General features: G+C 40.0%; 1 long non-coding RNA gene across 1 annotated transcript in view; it reads right to left on the minus strand.

Moving 5' to 3' along the window:
• Nucleotides 1-7,774: 7,774 nt before the first annotated feature.
• The window catches only part of LOC115947770, a 118,500-nt gene continuing 109,519 nt past the window's right edge, over nt 7,775-16,755 (minus strand). Inside the window, exon 3 of the long non-coding RNA XR_004081628.1 lies at nt 7,775-7,854. This is a non-coding gene — a long non-coding RNA (uncharacterized LOC115947770). The remainder of the gene's footprint in view (nt 7,855-16,755) is intronic.

Raw genomic sequence — 16,755 nt, forward strand, 5'->3', positions numbered from 1 at the left:
GAAGCATTCCCCTCCACAAAGTATCATTTTTTGCATGCACGATTCCATTGTTCTCCCTTTGCAAAAATCAAACTGTCTGGCAGACAAGTCCTGGGCTGACTGAGCACAAATGCTGATCTGACTATTCTGTATGATCCTCACAACTGAAGTTATTTTCAACCCCCTCAAACTTCCCTCTTTCCAGCACTTGGCTGGTTTCAACTTTCAGGGATTTTGTGCAATTCCAAACAACATTAGAGCCTTCTCTGTGCTTTTGTTTAAACACATTTAACAGGATTCTTGACTTTCTTCAACTCAAAAATATTCTCCTAAGGCACCTCCCCTCCCATGGCTCAAGAAATCAACCCCGTTCTTTGTACAGCATCTCTGACAACAACAGCACCAATTCTGACTCACCCAGCCAACCTCTACAATTTTCACAGTCAAAAATACCAGCCACAAAGAAACAGATTTCATACCTGAAATATCATTTCTCAAGCTCTGTCAGTACAACACTTCTTTAGCTGGGATTTCTTACTCATCTCATGCTCCCATGTCTCCTCATTGTAGTTCCAGGCTCCCCCAGTGCTCTGGATTCTTTCCAGCCCCCCAGTGCTCCTTCTTATTCAGCCTTTCCTCTCACCTCTTTCCCAGCAGCACCCAGGAAGCCTCAAAAGCTTTGTGTCCCTGCAGGACCCTCCCTTATTTGGACAGCTGTTGCCAAATTACTGCTTTAACTGATCAATTATTAGAATTGCACCAAGATATTTAAAAGCTTGTAGCTGTAGCTTTTAAATTCATGGGGTTAGAGGTGACTTTCTGAAAGCATGAACAGATATGGGGAAGTTACCAAGTCTGTTTTATTAATTTTAAATTTCATTGCTGTCCCTTATTTTTTAAAAAATTCCAATGAACATTCCCCCAGTATTTCTGTGTGTATTTTTCAAAGCTCTATGTCTGTTCTGGCCACATGTTCGTTCAGTTTGCTTATGAACACCTTGGCAACAAATTCATCCTCTGGATTCCTGAATCCTGGTCCTATGTACAAGTCTTGGCCATTTGCACATATCAGTTTAATATGAGTGAGATATTTGCACAGGCACTGGAAGTGAAATTTGGGGTGGGAAGAATATTTATGTGATAAAAGCATGTGTTACAGACTCTGATTTCTGTTCAGCTTCTGATTTCTACCTCTCACAGGCCTTCTTGGTGATCTTGGATACTGCTTTACTCCTTTATGACTCAACTTCCTAGCTGTAAAATAGTGAGGATAATGTTTGGAATTGTAGGAAAAAAACCACTAGACAGGAAAGTAAATAGAAAGATAAAAAGATCTTTTGCTCTCATCTGTTGGAGTAAGGTTTTTTTCCCACCTAGCCCTCTTCAGAGTACTTGACAGTGAAAAAAGAATTGTGTTTCTCAGTGGGCTAGATAGTCTCAGCTAGAGCATTTCTCCATTTTTAAAAAGTATCTCTCATTTCAGTTGTCATTCAGGTAATCTGTTTTGTTTGGGGTTTTTTTTCCCCCACTTGTGTATCTGTTCTACTTCTAGCTTTGTTATCGTGGGTTCAAAAACATTTCCACTCTTACTATTCAGATGGTTTTGTGTTCAAAACTCCAGACATCAGCAGTATATGACTTGTAACACGACATTTAATATTTTTTCAAGTGTACATTTCTCTATGGGGCTTTTGAAATTGCTTTTAGTAAGGGCTATCTCTTAAGAGAAGAAAAAAAATCATGGCTGCCTTGCTTTGCATTACCATGTAAAATCATCTTTCTACTTTTTGCAGTTTTGTGGTTTCTTCTATGACAGTACAGATTAATGGATGCATTTTTTGTTTCTCAGAAAGATCTAATCATAACATGCAAAGAAAAAGAAGTCAGTGAGAAGCCTCTGATCAGCCAACTCTCCCTAGATCAAATGCTCTCTGTTTGGGAACATCTGCCTTAAAAAATACCACCTGTTCATAAAAAAATAGCAATAATAAAGTGCTCATATGTCAGATATTGCAAGGAATGTTTAAAAGCTTATAATAATCATTCCTTGTAAAGTAACTAGGTTATAAATTTGAGCTGAAGATATTGAAGAGCCAAAGCAAGTACATCTGCCTCTGTGGTTGGTATGACAGGATGGTACATGTAGAGCCATGAGCACATTATAACATTTGATATTTTTAATCAAATCCCATTTTAAGATGTGATGTGTGTTACTCCACTAAAGGTCATTTTAGTTACAGTAGCATTAAGGGTTTTCAATAAAACATTTTAAATGCCAGTTATATAACTGCTTTTAAAACATTTAACAGCCACATTGGTTACATGACCTGAGACAAAGGATATTTTCTCAGCACTTTGATATATTGTGGCTAGATTATCCTTATGGGAACGTTCAGTTCCATAATGGCCTCAGGTCATCCCATAATACGTGGTATAGGATTTTTTTCACCAAAACAATAATTGCTAATGAAGCCAATGGTGATGGAAGTTCAATGACATGGCAGAGGATGGAGACTGCAGTCAATAATAGCAGCAGACACTGGCCAGTACAAGAAGTTCATCAGCACTATTCAAGGACAAAGAGATGTAGCAATAAGGAATGAGCACACACAGATCTGGGTCTCAGCACTGCATGGACATTACAGAAAAATAACTCAAGGAAAACAGGAGTTCTTTCCTCCTCTGCCTTTCCAAGAGTTTTTGCACCATTAAAACGTGCTAGAATATAAGATATACATAATGTAATACAGAATATATAGGATATGTTTCAGGACTTCACAACCAGGTGTCCCTGGGCACAGACAGAGAAACACCTCTCCATACCTCTCCTGTGAGGTGAACCAGCTCCATGTGATGTACAGGAGCCTCCTGCCAGATCTCATTATTAGGGTAGACAGCTATTTCCTGTTAGGTTCTCTGCAGAAAGGTATCAGTGGAGCAGCATTTTCAGCTGTGGCATCTCCCCTGCCACTCTCAGATGCTGGATCTTGCCCCCAGACCCAGCAACCTTCTTGACTCACAATCCACGTGGCAGATCATCAGCCAATCAACAGGACACATTCCTCTCTGTTTCTTTAATTTTTTTTACTTACTTATCTCTCTGGGTTTTGGGTTCTTGTGTTGCAGCCACCTATCCACCTATTCCTGGACTGTGGAGCATGGATGGGGTGGGCAGAGGGTCCTAGCCATGCTTGTAGACTTCTGCTCCCTCAAAGCAAAGCAAGTGGATTTTTTTTTTTTAATAAAAAGAAAATATTTGTTGCAAAAAATGAAAAAAAAATAATATATTGTTGTTTTCTTCTGCTCTGGGCAGGAGTTATTTGATGACCTTCTGAGAGCCTGTCCACCATGAATTATTCTAAGAAAATGTGTATATTTGTTGAAAAGCAATATACGAAAAACTAACAGTGGCAATCCTTTTTCACTGCTCTTAGGCATCCTGTCTTTCTCAGTGACTTCAGGTCATAATGAAATTAAGAAGTTTCTGTGTTTCAGAATAATATCTTTTGCAGCCAATTTTATCACGAGCCAATGAAATAAATGTTTCCAAAGTGAACAGCTGGCATCTCTTTTCATAAAAGATTCCCTTTTAGAACACTATTTCCAAACAATATTACAGTGGCTCCATTCATATGGCTATAGTTAAGACTGTGTCAATACTTCTCTTATAAACCTTGTTTTTCAAGGGTTTATAACTTTACAGCTGAGCCATAATTAGCTGGGATTTGGGTTAAGGCACAAGAGTTTAGTCTGTCTGTGACGGCATTTTTGCTAATATTAATAAAATCAGTTTTAAATCATAGAAAAGTAAAACACAGTAATTTATATGCATAAAAAGGATTCTTGAAAATTCAACAGCTTGGATTTTAAAAAAGAGATTTTGACAAGTGATTAGAATATACTGTGATCTCCGTATTTTTTGTCTTTTTAAAAGAAAAAGAGAAAAAAAAACACCCCCACTTTAGAAACTCAGTTTGACAAACATGGAAATTCAAAATCTAAGTGGATGGTCTCTGCTTAATTTATGTTGTTATGAAGAATGGGTACAATGGTCTCATTAAAAGGCACAGAATCAAGCTTGTGTTCTGTGGCTTTACTCAGTTCTTGATGGCATATAAGCAGAGTTTTTAATACTTGATATGATTTTGTTTGAGTATTTTATGACAATACCAATTTGCATCCTGCCTGTTGTTTTATGGGCACTTCAGTCTCAGCCAATAGCCCACTTTCTGCACCCCCCATTTCCAAAGCCATTCTTCATTACAGTGCAAAATGAATCCTTTCTGTTTCCCATTCCAGTCATCCTCTGCCAGCCCAGGTCCCCCTTTCAGCACGAGCCCACCCTGGGTTCTGTCACTGGGCTCTCCTGGCTGCAGCAGGATTGCATGGCAGGGAGAGGCAGAACTGATTCACTCACTCTGTATCCTCATGGCAGGGAACCAACAGTGAGGAATACATGTGGTGACACACAGGGGGGTACAGCCCAGGATTTTACTCACAGACATCCAGAGTGACCTCTGCATTAATACAACCACATGACACCCCTTCCCCTTTCTTCCCTGTGTAGGCACTGTCAGTGTTTTCCTCCTTCTTCCCTTACCAGGCAGTTCTCCATGCACCCCGAGTTTGGTAACATAACCTCCTGACTTTTTTCCTGAACAGAAGGATAATTGGGGTGATTCGGAAACACACCTATTTAGGCTAGTATGTTATCTCCAGTGATGCTGAACAGAGCAAAAGGGACAGCCTTTCACCTCAGCATTCCGACACAGTGGAAACAAACACAAACCTTTAAGGTTTGAGTGCAAACAGCAGCCACAGAGCTCTCCTTGTTACCGCTGCTGACTGATCTGTTTGGGAATTGCAGGCTAGGATGACTGTATCCCTCCCAGTCCAGAGTTAACTGTGTTACACAGTCAGAAGCCTTCCTGAACTCTGTGGCCGTCACCCTCCACAAAAGCATGAAGTTAAAATTGTTTCTCTGAATTCAAATGGAATCAATACTTCCCAGGAGACAGAAGGGCTTTTCTTTTCTACACTGAGAAAAGAATCAGTGTCTGGAGTTCTGCTTTAAAGTTTTCATTCAGCTACAGGACACCACTAGGAAAAAACAGCAGAGATTGGGCACCTGCTTTTTTACCTTGATCAGCCCCAAATCATAGAATTTGATATTTTATATAAAGGGAGCTTGCTGTTGCTCTTGCATGCAGCTTTTTAGACTATACAGTCTGGCTCAAGCAAGAAACCCATGCTTATTCTTTTTTGGAGCTTTTTAATTTTTACTTGTAGCTGAATCCTCTAGGTCAATTGTATCTGCAGGGGTGGGAGAGGAATTTAATTGCTTTTACTTCCTACCTTCATCTCAGGGTGACCAGTCCATTAATAATGCACAGGAAGCAACTAGGAAATGCATGGTAGATTAGGGATTAATTGATATTTGGAAAGATTTCAATCCACATTTGAAGGAAAAGGTTATGCACTGTAGTCCAGCTCTAGTTACTATGTGCATTTGATTATTACTTCTTACAGCCCTGCTTCTTATGGTTTTAGATCGGTTTCCCCCCTTCTTTGGCCAACAAGGCTTTTACAAAAATTTCCTTGTTTGTTTCTTGCTAGAGATATTTTCTACATTTCTGATAGCACTCAATATCAAATAAATACATATATTCCTCTGTATTTTCCAGTAACTGAGCTTTTTCTGCACTGACACCACCCACAGTTCCGTTATGAACAATTTGACTTTCCAAAATGTTATTGATTTCTCTGCTTGGAAGGTACAAGATTAATAGCTTTACAGGCAAAAGTCCTTCAATCCATTCACTGAATAGGTGCTGCAAGCTTGCTTCAATGCCTGCAGATGTGCTTCAGCACATCACTTTTAGTTAGAAACATGAGTGAGGCACTTCTCAAATCAACAAGGCACTAAAATACAGGAAACAGATGGGTAATTCCAGTGATGTCAGGACAGGAAGGTATGATTTAGTTGGTTTGAAAAGGATGAGCCTGACAACTCGACTTGTTTTGCCATAGAAATGATAATGACTTCAGTAAGTTCTTTAGCCATTTTAGAGGCTTCAGAACAGCTAATACTGACACCCATAAAACCAGTAACTACTGGTAGCAGAATTTGACTCTAGCTGTCAGGAGTAAGGGATGAGTGTAAAGAATAGAAGAACCAATAGTAAAGATATATTAGATTCTTTTAAGACCTTGAGAAAATCACCATCTTTTGTCAATGCTAGTTACATTAAAAATAGACTAAAATAAGGAATGTAACATAAATGTCCAGTTACAAGCACTTTGATAATGTTAGGTGAATTGGGCAAAGACCTTTTGAGGACCCCTGGTGTTACAGCAGCTTTTATGATGGTATTTGAATTTGAGAGTAATGGATTCTTCTAAGCAGCTAAAGCCAGACTATTTGGAAAAGGTTCAGGGCTGCTAAATGCACACTGCAGAGAATGTAAAATTTGAGTGGCCATCTCAATCTAGGACTGAAATGTCAAAGGAGAGGTAGACCTGTGTTTCTTATGTGGTACCATGGAGTATTTGGAATGCTAATCATGGAAACACTTAAGTACTTCTGTAATAAACTGCCCCTTTGGGAGCAGAGCTAGACTAGTTACTAATGTCTGTCAAGATCCAGTAAGTGAGTAAAAAAACAGTGCTGGTGACTGTCCTTTGCAGCAATCGGTTGGGATTGGAGGAGTTCATCCCCTGAGCTAGTAAAGGTCACATCATAAGTGACTTTTACAGTCTACCTGTGAGTGTTTTGCACTGCCAATGCAGTTCTGTTCTAATTCCCTCTTTGACAGACCAAGAGAAAAGGAAAGTTATTGAAATATAAGAAGTATCTCAAGAAGATGCCCGGGAGGAATCTTTGCTCATCTCACCACATCACACAGTCATAACAGCTCTCAAAATGCCACCTTTTTTCCATCGCATGATATCTTATTTAAATACCCTCTGTCTAATGAGTATGAACAGTAAGCAGCATATCCTATATTACAGTATTAAATTTAAAAATATGTTTTTACAACTATTGTTAAGAGCAGTTTTCAAATCCCTTCAGTGTTTTTCATCTATAGAGGTATTTGGGGTATCTTGCTAATTCTGGTTTTAATAATGTATTTGGTGAAGGTTATCTGAGTTTCGTCTCTTAATCTAGGAGACTTTGCAAGCACTATTTGCAAGCACTGATTTATCTGCTTTGATTCATTAAATAAATGAAGAAAGAATTGTAAACTGTAGTGGTGCCACAATGGGGTAGTTATGCTTTATTTTAATTAAAATCAGGATCTACAAAATATTTTATTCAGCAGCTATCTACCTTGCTGTTCTTGGCCTAGTTTCTTCAAGTACCTAGAGATTCTGCTGAAGTCTTCATTTGCTCAATCTGCCAAATCCAGAGCTGCATTCTGTGTACAGCTCAGACTGCAGGCACATTTTCAGCCAAAAGAATCTGAATTCTCTGGTCACAAGCATTTGTGTAAAGCCTGTGTTGCTTTTAGACAAATCTGCTCTACTTTCCACAACTTCCAGGCTCTGTACCTTGCTGTGGTTGCAAACTTCCCCTGGAACATTTGAGGAAAGAAGACTCCACAACCTTCCATTTCTATTTTACTTTCCACCCAATCTCTGCAGGAACCCAGAGATTGTCATGGGCAAACTTCTGGCTCCACTGAGTTTGCTGACCAAGAATCACAAAAAAATAACGAAACTTGTGCAATCATCACAGCACAAAGCAATACAAGTTCTTTCAAACAGAGGAAGCAAAACCTAAAGAGAGTTTCCTTACCTTTGGTGAAACTCCCAGCTATGTGGTTTATGGCTGGCCCTCTGTTCTTAGTCATGCCCAACATATCCCGAGTTCTGCTGGAGAAAGTAGATTGTAATTACCAATCAAATAAATATGAGTTTCCATCACAGCTTATTTTTCATTTTACTTGGCAATGATCTCATCCCTCTCAAAATCAGTTACATATTGCCTTGGAGACCACAGGTTACCTGAATGTTGCTAGGATGCACCATTTGCCTGATTCTCTCTCCTTTTCCTCAGCCACATTGCCCACTCTCTGTGCTGTGAATCCACTTGGATATTGCCATTCTGCACCCCTGTGCTGGGAAGTTCCTAAGTGGCCATGTTGCTTACCTTCCTTCTCACTGCACTGTGCTTATCTTGAAACACTGAACAGATAATATTTGCATGTGCATTTATCCCCTAGATGGGCTCGGTTGGCCTTTTGTGGGAAATGTTGCAAACAGACCACAAATGAAGTTGATGTGAAACTGAGAAAAGCAGGTGGATAGTGTTATATACAGAAAAATTGAGAGGGGATGTGGAAGACAGAACAATCTACTCTCTAAACTTCTATACAATCAGTGCAGTTTATCTGATTGACCTGTATTACCACTGGCAGCAAAAAGCTCCAGTTGGGAAGCACTTGTTGGTACTGACAGCAAAGGGAAATGGAGTGAAGAAACCTGAATGAACTGAGCTGAAAGAAATAAGTAGCCCAAGTACCTTTTCCTTCCTAATCATCATGTTTTAATACAACAGAATAAAGTGGCATATAAAAGGGCAATGTGCATTTTCTTCAAGGACTTGTTGAAACCCATAATACAGTAGCTTTGTAATTTACTGGTAATAGGTACACAATACAAAAGATCAGGAGCAGAATACTATCACTATATTTAGAGATAATGCTGCTTTTCTTTCATAGGCTTGATATAAACTTTGATTACATAGCATTTCTTTAATTTGCTGCTATTCAAGAAAACCCTTAGAGCACTGCAGCAAGCAATGCCTCTCTTTTACATTTGCATTTTTTAATTTGCATTTTTTAATTTCCCAGACTGCAGCTCCACACCTACACAGGCTTCCCCTGTGGGAAGGAAGAGAATATATTTCAGTATGAATGATACTGTTTTCTTCTCAAATAGCTGTAATTATTAATTCCAGAGATTTACAAAAAAATCACTTTGCTACTGTTTCACTTAAGTGTGTAGGGTTTTTTTCCTAACTAACATCAGATGCCAATCTATTGCTCCACTGGTACCCATTTTAAATAGGGCAGCCAAGCAAAAAGTTCAGCCTGCTCAAATGACTGGCTGCTGCTCTCAGCAGCCTGCTCCTGCATTCCTTGCATACCCCAAAACGACTCTGAGTGCAAGAGGAGTTTGGTGCTTTTAAAGGAAGAGCCATTATGTCCATAATAGGTTAAGCCCCCCGTGGCACATCAATGGCAAGAATCTAGACCAGGTTACTGAGCACCACAGACTATTTACTAACCAGCAGGGACCAGTTTAGTCAATACCTTTAAACGTGTACTAAACCCTGATTGTAGGAGCTGGGGTAGGTGCCTGTGGCCTGGGTGATGCACATTTTAAACCCCACTGTTCCTCTCTTGGATGGGGACCTCAGCCTGGATCTCTTCCATCTCTTTAGAGTGTCAAGCTCTTCCAAAACATTCAGAAAAGGCTGTGACAGGAATATCCTATAAAACAATGGTTATATCACTCATATGGCAAGTGACAAAGTTGGGACATCGCATCGAGTAATTCAACCACTGCATAAAACACAAATTGTGGCAGTGACACTGGAAGAGGCTAAGAGAGCCCACAGCACTCAAAAATCCTAGTGGGCAGAGCCCTTCTGAGACCTAAATTTAATTCTATATGCCAGATTTAGCAGAGGGACATCTAGCTTTCCATTTCCTAGAAGATGTCCAATTAGCAGAAAAAAAAAATTCTTCCTCGCTCTGTTTGGTAGAGAAGTGTTAGCTTTTTTTGAGCATAAACCTTCAAGAGAAATTTCAGAATCCCAGGTGACACCTATGCACTCAGAGGCCAGAGAGCTGTCCTTCCCTGGGGCATCTGCTCCTGTCTCACCCACCAGTTCCCTTTTCGATACGGTGGCTCCTGGGACTGGCATTTTTATCTTCCCCACCTGGTCCAGCTTTGCAGGCAGAATCAGTGTCTAAGGTGGATTTCTGTATCTCACACAGAGTCCTGCCCCTGAAGAGCCTGGGATGCTAAATTTAAAGCATGACATAAAGAGAGAAGGCAACAAGCAAAATTAGACCTGGAAAAAAGATGGCAGCAGGAGGGCAATGGCTCTGCTCAGGAATTTAGCCAAGTACTAATGCCTGTCTGTTGGAGTGTATCTGTCTCCAGAACAACTCCATCTACAGGCTGAGGCAACAAAATGAATTATTTGACTTTCTCTATCCAAGACCTTGCAAAAGAAAATTTACAAACACATTGTGTCTTCCCAAGACTGAACATTTGCTCACATAACAAGGTGGGGAGAAAAAAAAAAAGACATGACTTTTATATAACAGTACCATCTTGCAACAGCTGCCATAACAATATTTTATTTGTCAGTCTTTTCTTATCCCATGTCTCTTGAAGTTGGCTAGGTTACTCCATCAAAGATCAGGAGCAATAGCATCACTTCAGATAAAAGAAAAAGAGGGAAGTGTGCTGTACACAATCTGCCCATCACATCACCTCACAGTTACATCAACCTAACAGGCACCACATCTATGAAGAGTTTACAGACATGGCAATCCATGCCAGCTGCAGCTTGTTCTCAGGTATGGGAAAAAATGCTCCACTCTTATATGGTGCCTATAATTTAAAATGCTGTACACAGATTAATTAATGTAATGTTCTTTATGCACATCAATACACTGAGTCAGAGAAAGATTAAATAAATGACAAAGCATGAAATTTAACAGACACAGGAAGCAGCAGAGCCATAAACAACACTAAACTCCCAGATTTCACAAAAAAACCCCTTGTACTCTAATGCAACTATATAATTTCCCTTTCTTAAAGTATATGTTTCAGACAGCAAATTCTGCTGTGCGCAGCATTGAGCACATCATCAGCTCTTTGCAAGTACTGAACTGAATAAATAATATTATCTATAATCCCAGTACTATGTTTTAAACCACTACATCTATTGCAATTTGAAACCTTTGTATTTAACTGACTTTGGTAAAGATAATTCTGAAAGCTGCACTATCTTGGTACGACTAATTAATATGTAATAATAATGATAATCATGACCAATAATGCTGTTTTAATAAGGATTTAATCCTACAGATCATTTTATGAAAGCACTTTGATAATAATGATTATTTATTCTTACAGTGCGTTTTTCATGTTAGCAACTTGATGATTAATAAAGCTAAAGAAATAAAGAGATACAAAAAATAACAAGCTTATGAGACTGCTAATATGCTGAGCTTATTTAATAAACCTCACCAAATATAAAACTGTAAGGGAGATTCTCTTGGGAGAAGGGGAAAAAAAACCCCAACATAAAGCCCCTGAAGGCTATGTCAGCAGGATTGAATTGACCTGTGTATCACTGTCATTTCCATTGTCACTCTAGCAAATAAAATAAAATAATAAATAGCATTTAGTGCATTATGGGCTAGTCAGCTGGTGTAAAGAGGTGCACTGGCATTAATCTAAAGGACCTGTGCATCTGGACCAGCATTTTCAATGGCCTGCATAAGCATAAGAAAATACCAAGTATGTCCTGTCCATGACTTCAACAGCCAGCAGAGGAAGGACACGTACTGTCAGTGCTCACATCCTCTGGTGACAGTGGATGTACTTAGCTACTTAGCTAAGTATTGGGACTGGGCATACTGAGATCTTTCAGGGGCTTTTTTGGCTGCAATAGAAGTGTCTCTTGCCTTCCTTCTCTTGTGTTCCCACTCCTGCAGCTAAGCCAAAGGCTTTGGTATGACCCAAGTTAGATTTTCATAGATATTCATATCAGGCCAATAGAAAAATTCACCTGGTCCAAAAAAAAATCCTCTATAAGGGATCCTTTTAGCCTACAAAGCATTGCATAGGCAGCATTTTGCCAAAATAGCTTAGAAAGGAAATCACCTGAGCTGGCACAATTTATAGCAGCAAAAGAAATCTTCTGCAGGATGGTTTATATAATTGGAGAAGTCTGGTTAGCAATACAGGCAATTTTTATACACAGTACTCAATGCTCATCAAGAAGCTTTTACTGGTTTGACTTCCCTGGCAAAGTCTTGGTAGTAGAGACCAATTTTAAGAGATCTATTCATCAGCAAAGGTCTCTCCTGGAAGGTGAAATTTCTTGCGTTAAGTAAATTTCTACTTTAAAGAGTCCCCTGAATTTGTTCCTACCCGGCACAGATTGCTCCAGTAGCAATGTGAAAACAGGAAGAAATGGGTTATGGGATGCACAAGAGAGGAGAGAATTCCCAATGAGAAGGTATACTGAGGCATGAGATATTAATGGAAATCATCCACAGTGATTTGCTCATGGGCTCCACAGCAATGTCCACATGCTGGAGCCAGGGAAGTGGAGAAGGGAGTATCAACCTCAGGTGTAAGACAGGGAGGCAGGGGCAAGTCTTTGGAAGAAAAGCTGAAGAAACCATTGAAGGGAAATTCAGCAGTTCTTTCTCTTCAAAATCATATTTGCTCAGGCAGTGTAGGGACTGATTGTGCAGTGAAAGATCTAAAAGAACAAAAAGAGATGCCAGGTAAACAGAAGCCCTCTGATAAAAGAGAAGCCCAGCTCATGGTCAGAGAAAATACATGATGGTAAGAAATAGCTGGCGTGTTTTGAATACACACTATATAAACACTGTCTGAAGTTCATGGAAGTACTGAATGGAACCAACTATCTCTTTGTTAAGGGGATGAACAAAATTTCATTCCAAATAACTATCAAGAGTAGCCTCCAGCCACAGAAAGCAAATCTGAACAGGAAGAGATCTTAGCAGATCCCATACCAGCTTTCTACACTACTGGTCGATCCTTCTCCAAAGTAATTTGTGAACAAATAGAATAAAGGGCACATCATATTTTCTAACTAAATAAATTATGTTGAATGAGAGTACAAAGTCATAAAACATTTTCAGGCTATTAGCTACATAAGAATTGAGGAGAAGACAGAGTGCTCCACACTGCATTCCTAGTGTTACATATGATAAGTAGAGACAATAGAAATCAGTGGGAAAAATTGGCGTGCAGTGATTTCCTTCCCTGGGCCTCCTGCAATTTGCAGAACTCCGCAGAATTTCTTGGGCTGCTTGGTCAGCTTTCTCTTTTGCTGAAATATACTTGGATTTCAATGCTAACTACCACTGCTACAAAAGGAGGGTAGTTATAAAAGGTTGATTTGCAAAAATATTTATAAATTCTGCAGCTTTCTATTTTTAGGTGTTCAATTTAAGGCTTCTGGTGGCTGCAGACATCTGTCTTGTCAGAGATTTCTCTGTGGTGCTAACAGAAGTGAAGACTTAGATTCATCATGAAATGGGAACTGGGACTTTGATTCTACAGAAAATAGAACCCAGAGGAGAATCATAAACACACACACACATTTTCTTTGCATATAAATGTTTCTATTATTCTGATGCCAAGATGATTTTTTGCCTTTTCTTTTATATACCTTTTTTATAACTTTCATGTATCTTCAGTACTCTTAGCATGCATACTTGTAACTCTTTAAGTCTGATAACTTAGCATAGCCCCAGTATTCTGTGAGGCCAGGAGACCAAACATCCTAACTCATAGCAGGAGGCTGGCAAACCAAGGTCGATTCTGGAACATATCGTGCAAACTGGAGATTTGGCCCAGCCAGGGGGGAATTCCACGGATGGGGGAATATCACACCATTCATCCAAGCCTCCCATTGGGGCATCCTTGATAGATCTGCTAATTTATAAGGTCTATAAATTGTATAGGTGATCTGTCGTGCATGTGCATTACAGTGCATCCCACCTTGCTGAAGTGGTGGACCATAAGGATCCTTATTAAAATAATGAGGTAAAAACCCTTATCCCTTAACCATGCTGGCTCTGAATTTTCTAAGGCCAGGATAAAGCATCAATTCCCAGGATTGTTCAGCAATGGAAATAAATAGGAATTTTGTTAGGGATTTCCAGTGGAATCAAGATGGAGCCAGGCTGTAGTCAGTAACAGCTTTCAGGACATCAGCAAGCCTAGAACGATATAATATTTTGTATGGAAAAGACCTCTAAGATCACCCAGTCTAACAGTTAACCCAACATTGCCAAGGCTACTACTAAACCGTGACCCTAAGTGCCATCTACACATCTTCTAAATACTTTCAGGGACTGTAACTCAACCACTTTTCTGGGCAGCCTGTGCTTGACAGCCCTTTCAGTGAAAGAATTTTTCTCAATCTCAAATCTAAAGCTCCTCTGGCACAACTTGAGGCAAATTCCTCTTGTCCTATTGCTTGTTACTTGGGAGAAGAGACCAATCCCCATCTGACTACAACCTCTTTTCAGGCAGTTGTACAGAGTGATAAGGCTCCCCCGTGCCTCCTTTTCTGCAGGCTGAACACCCCCCAGCTCTCTCAGCTGCTCATCACACCTGTGCTCCAGACTCTTCCTTAGCTCTCTTCCCTTCTCTGGACACACTCCAGCCCCTCAATGTCTTTCTTGTCATGAAGGACCCAAAACTGAACACAGGATGTGAGATGTGGCCTGACCAGTTCCCAGCACAAGGGGATGGTCACTGCCTTGGTCCTTCCTCCCACCCAGATTGATGCCATCCACATCTGAAGATGCCCTCAGTCCCCTGGTTCAGATCATCAATCAAGATGTGATAAGAGAACTGGCCCCAGTACTGAGCGATGGTGCACACCACTGGTGACAGCCCCAGCTGGGTGTCACTCCATTCCTCTGGGCCTGGCCATCCAGACAGTTTTTACCCAGTGAAAAGTGCACCCATCCAAGGCATGAGCAACCAGTTTCTCCATGAAAATGCTGTGGGAAATGGTGTCAAAGCATTGGCCCTTCTAATTTTCTCCCTGAGTAATCTCATGACATCTCTGTAGTCCTCCTGAGTTGTGTGCCCCTTCTTCCTAAAGTCAAACTCTCCTTTTGTTCCTGACTTACAGCCAAATCTCTCTGTGCAGCTGGGACAGTCTTTTGATGCATGGGGACAGCCTGTTCCTGTGCTTATACACTTTCCTTCTTAAACTATGTCCAGCTCTCCTGGACTCCCCTTCAGGACTGCTTCCCAAGGAACTCAGTCAACCAGTCTCCTAAACAGGACAAAGTCTGCTGGAAATCCAAGCATGTCTGTTTGTTGGACTCAGTTGTTGCTGTTCAGCCTAATGTGAACTCCTAAGGTTTGTGTTCCCTTTCACTTAGTTTGTGTTTCAGCAACACACAGCTTAATATCTCTGCTTAACCATGTACTCTTGGTTAATGGTTCCCTATGCAGTCTGTCAATGCTCTCCTCAGTTATTCTGTATTTCTGTATAACTTGGAATGTCAGCTGAAGTAAAATTAAAGTTATCAGAAGCCCATTTGCTCACTGTTTGTGCTAGGAGACCAAAGCCCAAGAGTTGAAAGGGAAACTTTTTCCTTGAAGGATTATCCCAAATACCATTTTCACAAAGGCTGGAGAGTGTATAATACACAGAGAAGAGATCATGCAATACTTCTCCTGGAGTCTCATCAACACCATATTTGAACAACAGAAATGCAAAAGGGGGAGGAAAAACCTGCATGCATGTCCATGGGACGATCAGCATGGACCACGTGATAGGTGTGTGGTGTGTTAGTTATGAAAATTCTACTAGCTAGGAGAAGGCTTTGGACGAGCAGAGTCTAAAAATGTGATTATTCAGGCTATAAAGAATAAGAGGTGCTGGAGTTCCATATTCTGGAGTACATGGAAAGAATATTAAAGCATGGCAATGAGGAAAACTTTTTGGAAAAATCACCCTGCTTAAGGGACTAAACTCAGGCGTGGTTCACAAGGGAAGCAGTGTGCTTCTGCCATCAGCAAGGTACAGGGCATGGAAGACAAAATTAAGCTCAAGAACGAGTTGGTAAAAACTGGGAGAATACCTTCGTGTTTCAGATCCAATCATGGTTTATGATATGGTTGGTTTTGATCAATTTGATTTGCATGCTGCAGCTTCTATTACAAAATCCAGCACAGGATATAAAATACTTTGTTTGTTCTTAAGATTTCCATTTTTCCATTCCTATAAGGTTCAAAAGAATCTTTTGCTTGTGCTATTTTGCTCATACCATACTTGAAAGCAGAAACATGTGAACTGTTTGTTTATCCTCAGGGCAGGTGCTCTGTAGATTATCACAGTCAAGCTTTGTTGTTCTGCACTACAAAGTCTTCAACCTTGACCTGAGAGGTTGTTTTTTCCCATTTCCCCACCCTCTGAGAAAAGGAAAAATAAAGTGAAGATGGAGAAATCATTCTGTATTCTAAGCTAGTGCTCTGTCTTGCTTTAGTAAAGCCTTTGTTGTACATAAACATGTACAAGTTTTCTAGTTACCTGTACCTGGTGTTAGTCAGCAATGAAGCTGGTCTGGGGCTGGAATCACTGTCTTGGTGTGGGTACAAAATCAGAAGTGCAGACTCTTGTGGGGAATTCAGCAGTGTTAATTGTATGACTTGGCAATACTCAGGGGAAAACTTCCAGGTGACATGTAAGGAAATAACACACATATATCTTACTTCAATATGAAGGAAACCAGAGTGCTCATCTCCCTGCAGTGTGTTGACAACTTTACCCTTACACTGAATGATGACACACAGGTGGAATTATCTTGTTCTAATAAGGATCTTTTAGAAAAACATATATAACAACAAAAGTCTGCAAAGGCTTTTTCCTCCCAGACAAATATTGGATAAATCCTAAATTCTGGAGTTATTTCAAAAGAGTAAATCTGTAAAAAATAAAAAATGTTTTCTATTTATTGG

Source organism: Geospiza fortis, unplaced genomic scaffold, assembly GCF_000277835.1.
Source record: "Geospiza fortis unplaced genomic scaffold, GeoFor_1.0 scaffold157, whole genome shotgun sequence".
In the NCBI taxonomy this organism is placed as follows: domain Eukaryota; kingdom Metazoa; phylum Chordata; class Aves; order Passeriformes; family Thraupidae; genus Geospiza; species Geospiza fortis.